Source organism: Hevea brasiliensis, chromosome 3, assembly GCF_030052815.1.
Source record: "Hevea brasiliensis isolate MT/VB/25A 57/8 chromosome 3, ASM3005281v1, whole genome shotgun sequence".
In the NCBI taxonomy this organism is placed as follows: domain Eukaryota; kingdom Viridiplantae; phylum Streptophyta; class Magnoliopsida; order Malpighiales; family Euphorbiaceae; genus Hevea; species Hevea brasiliensis.
In genome coordinates this window covers 7,632,689-7,649,211 of record NC_079495.1, presented here as the reverse complement: position 1 = coordinate 7,649,211, position 16,523 = coordinate 7,632,689, and the positions used below count along the sequence as shown (strand labels likewise).

Here is a 16,523-nt window from a genome sequence, read left to right as displayed (position 1 = left end):
GAAATCTTATGGAAATATTGGGAGACAACAAGTTTCTTGTTTCAGGTCCTTGGAAATGCATCCATATCAAAGTAAGGGTAATTTCTTTTAATTTTGAGAGGTATTTCATTTCTATCCTTTAATTTTAATTTATTATAAAAAAAACCCTTTACTTTAGTTTTATTTCTCAAAACTCCTCCCAACCTAACCTACAATAACAAGTTTACGAATTAAAAGGACTGAAATTATCTTTGTACACTTCTTCTTCCTTCTCCTTTTCCTTCTCTTTCCCCTCTCAGAACCAATCTAATGATTATTAATTAATAAAATTATTTTATTTTTTATATAATTTTTTTATTATATTTATTAAAATTATATTTTAATTTTTATTTTTTTATAAAATAGCTCCACAATATTCTGAATTTCACATAATCTAGCCAGCATGATAGATTTTGAAGTGGAGGCAATTAGAAAAATTAAAATAAGGATGTGGAAAATCTAGAGAGAAACAGTGGTCACATTTTGCACATGATTGTTGAACTAGAGTTAACTAGTTGTTTTCCTCGAGTGAATTATTTATTTTTTTATTTTAATAACATAATTTAATATATATTTTTATAATTTATATTTTTCATAATCATATTATAAAATTTTATTAATGATATTTCAAGCATTAATAAATAAATATGTTGATTAGTAAATTACTTTTTATTTTTTTAAATTAGTTAACATATACCAATAAAATATAAACAAAATAAAAAAATTGCATATGCCATGATAGTTTTTGAAGTACTATTATTAAATTTTTTACATTTTAAATATAAAAATTTTTTAAAAAATAAAATTTTAAATTTCATAAATAATTTTTTATTAAATAATTATTTATATATTTTAAAAATAATTCATCTTCTTTCCGGTATGATCGAAAATTTAATTATAAAAGAATTAATTTTTAGAAATATATAATATGTTGATTATAATTTTATATTTTTTTTATAAAAATTACTCGATATTCGAAACTCACTGGCTCCACTAATCTGGATTCGCATCGGATAAATTCACAAAGGGAGTTAAAGTGCTCTCTCCAAAATTTTAAAGATGCTATATATTCAAGACTCGAATCCAAAATCACTGATTAAGAAAAGAAGAGACTTTTATCGTCTCATCTCACTCATTAAAAATTAAAATTCATATATTTAATAAATAAATTTCATCATATATTTTATATTTTTTTTATTAATAAATCAATTTTAATAAAAAAAAATTCTATTTTATATCACAGCATTGAAATTTAGAAAAACTTAGAAGATACTTTTGAAATGGATTGGATTGGGTTTGTCTGGTCCAGCATGAATTTTTATGAGTCGGATCGGAAATGCAAATGATTTTTAGAACCGACTGGGGCCTCAAAGTTCATTCATACATGTTCAAACCAAAACTAAACCAGACAACGTTCTTCAAACATCAACCGAGATTGATTTTGGGCTGGACCAATAGGCTCGATTTACTTATTGGAGCCCAATGCATTATTTAGGTCTAACCTATTAACCTAAGTCTTTTATTATGCTACTTAACATTTTTTAAGAAGTCAAATGGCTTATTTTTATAGTCTATTTTTTAAGATTCAACTAGACAGGTAAAATGAAATTTTAATTTGTATTAAAATTTTGAATAATTATATATTTATGAAAATCAAATTAAATCTTCATTTATTAATTGATTATTAATTATTTTTTACTAAATATAATTTTTATAAGAAAGTAATAATATAGTATCTTATAATTTTAATAGCAACTGATTTAATTTTATATTTAGTAAATGATATAAAGATATATACTATTTAATTTTTAATTTCAAAAGAAGTTATTAATAGGTTTTTTCATTATTATTAAATTATCTTAATTTATTTAGTTTATTGCGTGTTGAGAAAGTGAAATGGCTAATTTTTTAAGAAGCCAAATAATTTATTCTTTCTTTAGAAGAGCATACATATAGAATCAATGGTGTGTGTATAAAAAAGGATAAGACAATTCCTTTTTTAGGCTTCGTTTGTTGTAACGTATTCAGTAATTACACACTCTGATTAGTTAATATGGAGATTTTGGTTAATAAATATATGAATTATAATAGTAATTTTGAGGATTACATACTATTATAGGATATTGCTTATAATAGTAAAATTTAAATTTTTGAAATGAGGTAAGAAATTAGCATTTCAAGACGAGATAATACATAAAAAAAAAATCCAAATTACTTATTTAGATGCCTATAAATTGGAATTGCATAATTAAGCAAAGAATATAATATACAATTGAGAGAGAAGTAGTAGTAGTGGAAGAAAAGATGATGAAGCCAAAAACTCTTCTCTTTATTTCTTGTCTCATGCTACTGGATCTGTCTTGCCTCGCTCAAGGTAAATTCTCATCTTCATGATTTACCATTATATATATAATGAAGCAATTAGGAATTAAATTAAATAAACCTATTTTATTATTATTATTATTATTATTTTTTATGTAGAGAATCCCACTTGGTGCCCTGCGAAGGAGGTGGTGGATGGGGCCTGTGATTTATTCACAGGAGCGTATTTGTGCTCCCTTCATTATTTAGAGAAGTATGGATTAGAAAGTAGGCCAAAGAATTGCAATTGCAGCCCTTCAGGATCTAACCAAAGATTGTGCTCTTGCGAAATTGTTTGTAAATTTACTCATCATTGACTGCTTCTAAATTTGATATGCATGGATGTTTCATCAACTTGTATTGCTGAAGCTTTGGAAATTGTTAGCAATAAAATATTAAAAGAAGAGTTGTATATCAAGAAATTCTTATTTAGATTTAATTTATCACTGATACAGTGCCACCCTAAAATATTTGAGTTCTAATTCAATATAAATATAATTATTCCACTATATTAGGATTACGAATCTCACTCTTATTATATTTTCTTCAAAATAAGAATCGATTTCAAATACTAAATTGTACAATAAATAGGAGTATAGGAGTTCAAACCTCCTATTATTTTTAGTCAATTTTACATTTTACTCAATATTTACACTAATTAGCAGGAAAAATCGACAAACAACATCAATCATAGATCTGAAAAATAAACATGTGTGATACATATATTTAATAGATGAATCTTATCATGCAAGGAACAATGTAATTATTAAAAGTATTTTACTTTTTATATTATTTATTATATTAGATTTTAATATAATAAAATAATTTGATTAATTATAAATATTCTGATTAGGAAACATAATATTATTTAAAAAAAAAAACTCAATTTTCATCATAGATAAAAACATATGATTGGATATAAACTAAATGAAAAAAAAAACAATGGTAATAAAAAAAAAGGGCTAATTGTATTAAATTTAATATTTCTTCATAATTTAATGTAATTTATTTTTTTTAATACTAAACAAAAATTTTCCATTTCAATGGTTATTTCGATTTCAATTAAATATTATTAAATCAATTAAATATTATTAAGATAATATTATTAAATTAAGTGTTATCTAATATCAATAATTTAATTTGTAATTTAAAAAATAATAAATTAAATGAAATTTCAAATTCAGTTATGTTTTAACTAATAAAACTAATTTCCATTTAACAAAAATTCAAATATTTATATTTTTTAAATTCTATTATTATAAATGTAGTGTTTAAATTTAATTATATTATGTTTCCAAAAAAATCATAAAAAATTGATTTCAGCTTTAATTATTTATTTAATATGATTCTCGATTCAATAAACTATATTGACACAATAAAATATATTTAGTAGACACGGTTTGGTTCTTCAAAGAATGAGAACCATGAACACTACTATTTTCAATACTAAAAAGAATAATAATAAGAAAATATTAATAACGTAATAATATAAATATAAATATAATTAATTAATATATTATTAATATTACCTCTTTATTTATTATTATTGCAAGAGATAATATCTTATGAATGGTATAATGCTAACTTTGTAATAACAATTTTTAAAAACTCACACTTATAATGATATAGATATACTTAAGAATAAATTAATTAAATTTAAATTTAATTGTCCTTAATAATTTTTTCTTGTTAGCATTGTTATTTAATTAAAATTAAAAAATTCATTTTAAGTTGTTGATTTAACAAATTTTAAAACTAATAATAATCTTTGACGATTTATATTACAAAATTTAAAACTAATAATAATCTTTGATGATTTATATTATTCTTATTTTTACTTTTATAAATTATAATTATTCAAATATTTAATTTTAATTAACATTCAAAAATTTTATAAACATTAATATATTATTTCATTAAAATAAAAAAAAATCTTAGATATAAATTAACTTAAAAAATAATATGCAACTAATAAAATATTTTTAAATATATATAATAAATATTTAATTGTAAATATGAATTTCAAAAATTAAATACTAATAAAATATTTTAGTTAATATTATAATACCATTAAATTATATTTATTTATTTTTATTTTAAAGAATTTTAAATTTATATAAATTTTATAATTAATTTAAACAATAAAAATATAATTTTAATTAATTTTAAAAATAAAGAGTAATCTTTGGCCTGGCCAACTAATTATAATTTGAAGGTGCAAAGATACATTAGTGATAGTTATAATATTTATGTACAAGAATCAAGAACGGGTCAATATTAAAATAGATTTAATGATGCTAAAAATTTAAACTTTTGCTAGTTTTTAGCGTTAAATTAGTGATTAATAATTGAATTAATGATATAGATGATAATAAATAAAATCGTATATGCTGATTTGATGTAATATATAATCAGAATATAAAAATAGAATCATTATCAATAGAGGAAAAGAAGATGAGACATTTCCTCTTTTAACCATAATTCAAAATGTTTCCTCTTTTAACCATAATTCAAAATGTTAACATATCTATCTTATGAGATTTATAATTTCATTCAAAATTTTAAGCATTTAAGATATAATTAGCATAATCAGTCAAAATGTAATTAGATAAATTATAAAAGTATTATGACCTAATTAAAAATTAAATAAATTATATAGACGATATCTCAACTTAAAGATATATGTAACAGCGATGCATATAAATTTTAATTTGTAATATAAAATCCCTTGATTTTTAATTTAAGTAACATATAATCTTTGTAACATTCAGTAGTCGGTAGCAATTATAAAAAATGTTGATAGCAAGGTAAATTATAAATTAGTTTATTTTTTTAAATTCAATTACATGCAAATCATTCATATTAAAATTATAAAGAATGTATTAATGAGTTTTACCTCTGATATTAAAATCGTTTTCAGAACTCTGAGATTTCCAATTCGAGTTTTCATTGGAGTAATTGTATCAAAAAAATTATAGAGATTTTGGTTAAGAAATCTATGGCTTATAATAGTAGGATTGAGGATTGATTATTAATGAGAGGATAAGTATGATTTAAAGTTTTTAAATTAGGTAAGAAGAATTAGCATTTCAACACAATTTAAATTAATTTTCTTTAAATAGAAAATTAGAAAAATGGAAACTCAAATCTGGGTCTACGATATGAGTAATACATTTTAATTACTGAATTAAATTAGGCTAGACTCTGCTATAAATTAGTTATATAGATTTCCATAGATTGGAATTGCATATTTGTGCAAAGACCAGAATAGTGAAAGAAAAGATGATGAAGCCAAAAACTCTTCTTTTTATTTATTGTCTCATGCTCTTGGCTCTGTCCTGCCTCGCTCAAGGTAAATATGATTTATCATTACAATGAAGCAAGGAATTAAATTAAATAAAATTATTTATTTATTTATTATTGATATGTAGCAGAGATCAAGTGGTGCCCTAAGCAGGACAAATTCCTAGGTGGGTCTTGTGGAGACAAGGGCAGCTATCAATGCTTGCTTGATTTCTTAGGGAAGTATGGAGCAAGCAGTATGCCAAAGAATTGCATATGCAGCCCTTCAGGATCTAACCAAAGGCTGTGCACTTGCCAAATTGTTTGTCAAGAACAAGTGCCTTGAAACAGAGCAGTGTAATTAGCTCCATATGGATGTTTCATCAACTAGTATTGTTGAGCTCTGGAAATGTTAACAATAAAACTTTATTGAGAAGGATGGTATTATTAGCTAAAAAGACTCAAGCCAATGCCTTTTAAATAATACTTCTTATTTTTATTTATTTATCTCTTCCTCTCTTTCTTTAAATTTATTCTAATATTTTTATTGTCTAAACTCAATATGAACCCAATTGGAATTCACGTATTAAACACGTGGATTGCATATGTTTGTCTCTTAATTCATAATGAAGTCTAGAGAAGAATTTTTCTTTATTATATTTCAGAAATAAATTGTAAGATGATCATATTTGATTTCTATTTTTTTAAAAATTATTTTTTTTAATTAAAAAAATTAAATTATTTCATTTTAAAAATGAAATTAGCTAAAAAAGAATTAATCGAATTAACTTCTTTTAAAATTCTATCTAAATAAAGTATTGTATTCAAGGGCTAATCAGAAGAAACGTCAATAAAAGCGAGGGCCATTAGTTCATTAGGCACCGTCTCAATACAAACCATGTCACTAGCAGGAAAAATCCGCAAACAGCATCAATCATAGATCTAAAAAACAAACATGTGTGATACATATATTTAATAGATGAATTATATCATGCGAAAAATAATGTAATTATTAACAGTATTTTACTTTTTATATTATTTATAATATTAGATTTTAATATAATAAAATAATTGAATTAATTATAAATATTCTGTTTAGGAAACATAATATTATTTGAAAAAAAAAACTAAATTTTCATTATAGATAAAAACATATGATTGGATATAAACTAAATGAAAAAAAAAACAATGGTAATGATAAAAAAAAAGGGCTAATTGTATTAAATTTAATATTTCTCCATAATTTAATGTAATTTATTATTTTTAATACTAAACAAAATTTTTCCATTTCTTTAGTCTCATAACTAACTATAATATGAAGGTGCAAAGATATGTTAGTGATAGTTATACTATTTGTGTACAAGAACTGATATTAAAATAGGTCGCTAAAAAATTAAATTTTTTTTACAAATTTTAGTTTTTAATTGCTGATGAATATGAATTATAATAAATAAAATCATATATACTGATATGATGTAATATAGAGTCAGAATATAAAAATAGAATCATTATCTATATGAAAAAAAAAAACCTTTCCTCTTTTAACCATAATTTAAAAATAGTTATTTACTTGCGCTAATAATTTAAATTTTTATTTAATATAAATTAAACAAATTTTAATTGATTAAATTAATTTTTTCATATATGATAAAAATTTTAATTTTTATATTTTGTATATCATTGCATGCTGATTTAGTAATATTTAGTACAAAACAAAATAATCAATTAAATTAAAATTTCAATGGTTATTTCGATTTCAATTAAATATTATTAAATCAATTATATATTATTAAGATAATATTATTAAATTAAATGTTATCTAATATTAATAATTTAATTTGTAATTAAAAAAATAAATTAAATGAAATTTCAAATTCAGTTATGTTTTAACTAATAAAACTAATTTCCATTTAACAAAAATTCAAATATTTATATTTTTTAAATTCTATATATTTTTTTTAATTATATTAAGTATTAAATATTAAAATAGATCTAATGATGCTAAAAATTTAAACTTTTGTTAGTTTTTGGTGTTAAATTAGTGATTAATAATTGAATGAATGATATAAACTATAATAAATAAAATCATACATTCTGATTTGATGTAATATATAATCTGAATATAAAAATAGAATCATTATCAATAGAGGAAAAGAAGACGAGGCATTTCCTCTTTTAACCATAATTCAAAATGTTAACATATCTATCTTATGAGATTTATAATTTCATTCAAAATTTTAAGATAGAATCATTCAAGATATAATTAGCATAATCAGTCAAAATGTAATTAGCATAAATTATAAAAGTATTATGGCCTAATTAAAAATTAGATAAATTATATAGATGATATTTCAACTTAAAGATATATGTAACAAGGAGATATAAATTTTAATTTGTAATATAAAACTCATTGATTTTTAATTTAAATAACATACAATATTTGTAACATTCAGTAGTCGGTTTTTAGATTATTTATGCTGGCATGCCATTTATCAAATTAAAAAATTTATACATTTTCATGAATTATTAACTTTGGGTAAACGAGTTTTGAGTTATTTAAATATCGATATGTGTAATTTAGATAATTCAAACTGTGAATAGAGAAGAAATGATTAAAATTTTCCTAATAAGCGTCAAATTAATAAATAACATATAGTTTTATAATTTAACAAGTATTATGTCAGTAAAAATAACTTAGAAATAGGCTGCTGAAAATTATAAGCTATTTTATATTATTTAAATTAAAAATTATAAGGTTTTATATTACAAATTAAAGTTTAAGTACTTAATTATTGCATACTCTAAAGTTAAGATACTATCTATATAATATACCTATAAAAAATTATATTAACATATATTATGAGATTCATAATTCCATAATTTATTTATTTATTCCAGTAACAATATTATAATATATGGTAATGCAAAATCCATGGCATTCTATTTCTTCATTTGGATGGTTTTGGCTAGGAAGGGAGAAAAGTTTTTTTTTTTTTTTTCTTTTTTATTTCCATTGTTTGTGCTCAATAATGTTCAAAAATCTCCTTCATTTCCATAGAAAATCACACGTTCACACCCAATTTATAAGGAATAAATTCATACAATCACTATGAAGAATCAATTATAAGGAATGTTGGCAGCGAGGTAAATTGTAAATTAGTTTATTTTTTTAAATTCAATTACATGCAAATCATTCATATTAAAATTATAAAGAATGTATTAATGAGTTTTATCTCTGATATTAAAGTCGTTTTTAGAGCTCTAGGATTTTCAATTCGAGTTTTAATTGGAGTAATTGTATCAAAAAAATTATAGAGATTTTGGTTAAGGAATCTATGGCTTATAATAGTAGGATTAAGGATTGATTATTAATGAGAGGATAAGTATGATTTAAAGTTTTTAAATTAGATAAGAAGAATTAGCATTTCAGCACAATTTAAATTAATTTTCTTTAAATAGAAAATTAGAAAAATAGAAACTCAAATCTGGGTCCGCGATATGAGTAATACGTTTTAATTACTGAATTAAATTAGGGTAGACTCTGCTATAAATTAGTTATATAGATTCTCATAAATTGAAATTGCATATTTGTGCAAAGAACACAATAGTGGAAGAAAAGATGATGAAGCCAAAAACTCTTATTTTTATTTATTGTCTCACGCTCTTGGTTCTGTTCTGCCTCGCTCAAGGTAAATATGATTTATCGTTACAATGAAGCAAGTAATTAAATTAAATCAAATTATTTATTTATTTATTTATTATTGATATGTAGGGGAGATCAAGTGGTGCCCTAAGAAGGACAAATTCCTAGGTGGGTCTTGTGGAGACAAGGGCAGCTATCAATGCTTGCTTGATTTCTTAGGGAAGTATGGAGCAAGCAGTATGCCAAAGAATTGCATATGCAGCCCTTCAGGATTTAACCAAAGACTGTGCACTTGCCAAATTGTTTGTCAAGAACAAGTGCCTTGAAACATAGCAGTATAATTAGCTCCATATGGATGTTTCATCAACTAGTATTGTTGAGCACTGGAAATGTTAATAATAAAACTTTATTGAGAAGGATGGGATTATTAGCTAAAAAGACTCAAGCCAATGCCTTTTAAATAATACTTCTTATTTTTATTTATTTATCTCTTCCTCTCTTTCTTTAAATTTATTCTAACATTTTTATTGTCTAAACTCAATATGAACCCAATTGGGATTCACTTATTAAACACGTGAATTACACATATTTGTCTCTTAATTCATAATGAAGTCTAGAGAAGAATTTTTCTTTATTATATTTCAGGAATAAATTGCAAGATGATCATATTTGATTTCTATTTTTTAAAAAATTATTATTTTTAATTAAAAAAATTAAATTATTTTATTTTAAAAATGAAAATTAGATAAAAAAGAATTAATCGAGTTAACTTCTTTTAAAATTCTATCTAAATAAAGTCTTTTATTCAAGGGCTAATAAGAAGAAACATCAAACCATGTCACTGGGAAAAATCTGCAAACAGCATCAATCATAAATCTGAAAAATAAACATGTGTGATACATATATTTAATAGATGAATTATATCATGCGAAGAACAATGTGATTATTAAAAGTATTTTACTTTTTATATTATTTATAATATTAGATTTTAATATAATAAAATAATTGAATTAATTATAAATATTCTGATTAGGAAACATAATATTATTTTTAAAAAAAACTCAATTTTCATTATAGATAAAAACATATGATTGAATATAAACTAAATGAAAAAAAATGGTAATGAAAAAAAGGGCTAATTGTATTAAATTTAATATTTCTTCATAATTTAATGTAATTTATTTTTTTTTAATTCTAAACAAAAACTTTCCATTTCTTTAATCTCATAACTAACTATAATATGAAGGAGGAAAGATATGTTGGTGATAGTTATAGTATTTGTGTACAAGAACTGATATTAAAATAGGTGGCTAAAAAATTAAATTTTTTTTTACAAATTTTAGTTTTTAATTGCTGATGAATATGAATTATAATAAATAAAATCGTATATAGTGATATGATGTAATATAGAGTTAGAATATAAAAATAGTTATTTACTTGCGCTAATAATTTAAATTTTTATTTAATTTAAATTAAAAATTTTTAATTGATTAAATTAATTTTTTCATACATGATAAAAATTTTAATTTTTATATTTTGTATATTATTGCATACTGATTTAGTAATATTTAGTACAAAACAAAATAATCAATTAAATTAAAATTTCAATGGTTATTTCGATTTCAATTAAATATTATTAAGATAATTATTAAATTAAGTGTTATCTAATATCAATAATTTAATTTGCAATTAAAAAAAATAAATTAAATGAAATTTCAAATTCAGTTATGTTTTAACTAATAAAACTAATTTCCATTTAACAAAAATTCAAATATTTATATTTTTTAAATTCTATATATTTTATATTTTTAAATAAAAATATTTTTTTAATTATATTAAGTATTAATTAATTGTAGATACAATTTTCAAATTTTGGTTATTAATTTTTTAGTCATTAGCTTTATATATATATATATATATATATATATATGAAACGTCAAACATGCAAATAAAATTCCACAAAAATTATATTTATATTTTTTAAATTCCTTTTAAGTTGTTGATTTAACAAATTTTAAAACTAATAATAATCTTTGACGATTTTGATTATAAGGAATGTTGGCAGCGAGGTAAATTGTAAATTAGTTTATTTTTTTAAATTCAATTACATGCAAATCATTCATATTAAAATTATAAAGAATGTATTAATGAGTTTTACCTCTGATATTAAAGTCGTTTTTAGAGCCCTAGGATTTTCAATTCGAGTTTTAATTGGAGTAATTGTATCAAAAAAAATTATAGAGATTTTTGTTAAGAAATCTATGGCTTATAATAGTAGGATTGAGGATTGATTATTAATGAGAGGATAAGTATGATTTAAAGTTTTTAAATTAGGTAAGTAGAATTAGCATTTCAGCACAATTTAAATTATTTTTCTTTAAATAGAAAATTAGAAAAATGAAAACTCAAATCTGAGTCCGCGATATGAGTAATACGTTTTAATTACTGAATTAAATTATGCTAGAATCTGCTATAAATTAGTTATATAGATTTTCATAAATTGGAATTGCATATTTGTGCAAAGAACACAATAGTGGAAGAAAAGATGATGAAGCCAAAAACTCTTATTTTTATTTCTTGTCTCACGCTCTTGGTTCTGTTCTGCCTCGCTCAAGGTAAATATGATTTATCGTTACAATGAAGTAAGGAATTAAATTAAATCAAATTATTTATTTATTTATTTATTATTGATATGTAGGGGAGATCAAGTGGTGCCCTAAGAAGGACAAATTCCTAGGTGGGTCTTGTGGAGACAAGGGCAGCTATCAATGCTTGCTTGATTTCTTAGGGAAGTATGGAGCAAGCAGTATGCCAAAGAATTGCATATGCAGCCCTTCAGGATTTAACCAAAGACTGTGCACTTGCCAAATTGTTTGTCAAGAACAAGTGCCTTGAAACAGAGCAGTATAATTAGCTCCATATGGATGTTTCATCAACTAGTATTGTTGAGCTCTGGAAAATGTTAATAATAAAACTTTTTCGAGAAGGGTGGATTATTAGCTAAAAAGACTCAAGCCAATGTCTTTTAAATAATATTTCTTATTTTTATTTATTTATCTCTTCCTCTCTTTCTTTAAATTTATTCTAATATTTTTATTGTCTAAATTCAATATGAAGTCTCTTAATTCATAATGAAGTCTAGAGAAGAATTTTTCTTTATTATATTTCAGGAATAAATTGCAAGATGATCATATTTGATTTCTATTTTTTTAAAAATTATTATTTTTAATTAAAAAAAATAAATTATTTCATTTTAAACATAAAAATTAGCTAAAAAAGAATTAATCAAATTAACTTCTTTTAAAATTCTATCTAAATAAAGTCTTGTATTCAAGGGCTAATAAGAAGAAACATCAATAAAAGTGAGGGCCATTAGTTCATTAGGCACTTTCTCAATACAAACCATGTCACTAGCAGAATGTAAAGCATTAGCCAGAGAATTGGCTTGATGAGGAGCAGTGGAAAGAAAAGAATTAGACAAGAAATGCAATCAGAGTTCCCAAATGTGAGCGATCAGGACCCTTGTTGATGATTGCAGAAAGGACAGCCAGACAATCGCTTTCGACTCAGTTCCAGAAGAGTAAAATAAAGATCACGGCAGAGGTGTAAGCCAAAGAGGATAGAGAAAGCTTAACCAATGCAACAGGGAGGTTTGCTTGAGACCACCCATAGATGAACCCATTGGAGGAGTCCATTTGTGAATATCTTATTCTACATGCTTATGACAATGGATGGTATATGCTCAACTTTATACGAATCACTTCCACTATCTTGTTCAATCCTAGCTTCAAATTCATCTGGCATACCCTCTATGGCCATTTCTCTAAGAGTGGTAACATACTGCAATCCTTCAGGAATCATCTTCAGATTTTCACAATTATGGATGATCAAACGTCTAAGACCTGGCATGGCTTCTACCTCAGTCCTCCACTCCTCTAATTTTTCCAGTTCTCGGACTTCCAAGCAACGGAGCTTAGGAAATCCACCTGATGAGCAGACCATTTCCTTTCCACAAAAGGAATTCGACAGCAACCTAAGCATCTTAAGATTAGGTAGTCTCTCCATTGTCACAAATGAGTCCTGCTCAAGCTGTGACATTTCCAGGGATAGTTTAGTGAGATTAGGCCGGATCTCTCCAAGGACAGGAAGCTCTTCAGACCGCCTGAAAGATGCAGCTTATAAATGTTGGGTAAATTAAATATCAACCTCAAAATTGTATCCGAAATAGGATCAGGTCCTTCTAAATGCAGAGTCTCTAAACTGCGTAGTTTGACTAGAGCAGTGGACAATGCCTCAGTTTGAGAAACAAGGTAACCCTCAATGTCCAATTTCCTAAGGTTAGTCAGCTTTCCAAGGAAATTAGTAACCCAACCATTACCATAAATTGAGACAGTTGATAATGTTCTGAGATTCATTGCAGAAACATGAACTGGCAAACGCCCTGTTATTGCAGTCCTGTGAAAATAGAGGTGTCGTAAACTTTCAATCTCCCATATCTCATATGGAATTCTGCTAATCTTTGTAGCCCTAATGTCAAGAGTTTGTCGCTTACTCAAGTTGTTTATGGAGAATGAGAACCTCTTCAACCCAGTATTCCTCAATCCCAAGTGTCGCAAATGAATGAGCTCCCTGGTTTCTTTTGGTAATATATGTACAGCAGCACCATGGAGATCAAGCACTCGAAGCAATTTGTGGTAGTCACTAATGTACGTCCATTGACATCTCCAAAGGGATTCAGGAGACCTTGTGAAGCGTAGCAAAGAACGAAGGTGAGGATTTGGGTGCCTTAAGCTCATGTACATATGAAGACTGGTGTGGACTGCGATTCGACGAGCTCTAATCATTGAATGGAAAGTATCACCATCAAGGATTTCAAGAAACTTACATTCTTTAGCCTCAGACATTGCAAGGTCTCGCAGAAGATCATGAATGCGGCAAGTCTTAATCCTACCGTCATACCTCCTCTCCACTACTTGAACCATGCTCCTGTCGATCAACTCTTCCAAGAAATCCTCTGCAACATCTTCCATAGCTTCGTCTCCCCTTTGCTGAACAAATCCTTCAGCTATCCAAAATAGTATTAGTTTTGCAGCAGGAATTTCGGAGTCTTCAGGAAAAAGACCAAAGTAAAGGAAACATGGTTTCAGGTAGTATGGCAGGTCCTTGTAACTCAGAGCCAAAATTTCTAACAGTTGCTTGGGATCATGAGTCAGCTGCCAATTTACGCTTTGCAGCACCCTCGACCAAACACTTGTGGTTTTCTCTTTTCTAGATAAAAGCCCCCCTAGAATGACAATTGCAAGGGGCAAGCCTCCGCACATGGCAACTATCTGCTTTCCTAATCTCTCCAGTTCTGGAGGACAAGCAAATGAATCATTTTCCACCAGCACTGGGAAGGCTGTCTTTGTAAAGAGCTGCCAACTCTCAGCATCACTCAAAAAATGAAGTTCATGCAGAGGGCTCATCGGATCAGCATGCACAGCCACTTCCTTAATGCGGGTAGTAAACAACAGTTTACTTCCATTCATGACATCTGGAAAGATGGCTTTCAAGTCATCCCAAACTTCAATTTTCCATATGTCAATCCAAAACAATCAAATACCTCTTCTTGCTCAACGCCTTGTAAAGTTTCTCCTCTAGATCATCTTTATTCATTGCAGCTAATCCGTCTTTGTCAATGCTCAAAACCCTTCTTCCAAGCTCATGCAAAAGCTCTCTTGCTCTGTAATCTTGAGAAACATAAACCCATACGCAGAGATCAAAATGTCTCTTAACATCACTACAATTATACACTTTCTTGGCTAAAGTAGTCTTTCCCAAGCCCCCCATCCCAACAATAGAAATTACTCTCCTCCTCAATGTCCCTGGATCTAGTAATCTTGCTACCAACATGTTAATGTCTTCATCGAAGCCAACAACATCATGATCATCAATACGGGGAGAGGATCGTCTTCGCTCTCGCAATTTCTCACACACAGTAATAGTCTTATCCCCTCCAGTGTTTTCAATCCCATAAGTTGCTCTACTAATGGATATCTCAGAAATCCTCCTCTTGGTGCTTTCTATATCCTCAGCAAGTTGACGCCTAGCTGCCAAATCGCTGAAGCAGTATTTGAACCTTCCAATGAACCCCCTTAATCCAGATCGTGCTAGCTTGAGGACAAAAGTGTCAATGATGTCCTCAACATCAAAGGCAACATCTCTTATGTCCCCAACCCAGTTCTTGATCCTCTCATCTCCCTTTTGCTTGACATCTGCATCCTTTAAGAAGCATTGCATTCGAGTCAACTCCCTCTCAATTGACTCAACTTGGCCCTGCACATCGTAGAAGGATGCTACTTCTTCAATGAGCAGATCGCCAAGCTTTTGTACAACAAATGAAACCACAGCTTCTGCCATATATCAAATCAAGCTTCAGGAACTAATTCTCAGTATGATGTCTGAAATCTTATGGAAATATTGGGAGACAACAAGTTTCTTGTTTTAGGTCCTTGGAAATGAATCCATATCAAAGTAGTGGTAATTTCTTTTAATTTTGATAGGCACGTCACTTTTGTCCTTCAATTTCAATTTATTATAAAAAAAACCCTTAACTTTAGTTTTATTTCTCAAAACTCCTCCCAATCTAACCTACAGCAACAAGTTTACGAATTAAAAGGACTGAAATAATCTTTGTACCCTTCTTCTTCCTTCTCTTTTTCCTTCTCTTTCCCCTCTCAGAACCAATCTGATGATTATTAATTAATAAAGTTATTTTATTTTTTATATAATTTTTTATTATATTTATTAAATTTATATTTTAATTTTTATTTTTTTATAAAATAGCTCCACAATATTCTGAATTTCACATAATCTAGCCAGCATGATAGACTTTGAAGTGGAGGCAATTAGAAAAATTAAAATAAGGATGTGGAAAATCTAGAGAGAAACAGTGGTCACATTTTGCACATGATTGTTGAACTAGAGTTAACTAGTTGTTTTCCTCGCGTGAATTATTTATTTTTTATTTTAATAACATAATTTAATATGTATTTTTATAATTTATATTTTCATAATTATATTATAAAATTTTATTAATGATATTTCAAGCATTAATAAATAAATATGTTGATTAATAAATTACCTTTTAATTTTTTAAATTAGTTAACATATATCAATAAAATATAAACAAAATTAAAAAAATGCACATGTCACGTGATAGTTTTTGAAGTAGTATTAT

The 16,523-nt window shown here is 25.8% G+C and overlaps 1 pseudogene; it reads right to left on the bottom strand.

Moving 5' to 3' along the window:
* Positions 1-12,661: 12,661 nt before the first annotated feature.
* On the bottom strand, positions 12,662-15,812 carry LOC110647296 (putative disease resistance protein At1g50180; annotated as a pseudogene).
* Positions 15,813-16,523: the final 711 nt, after the last annotated feature.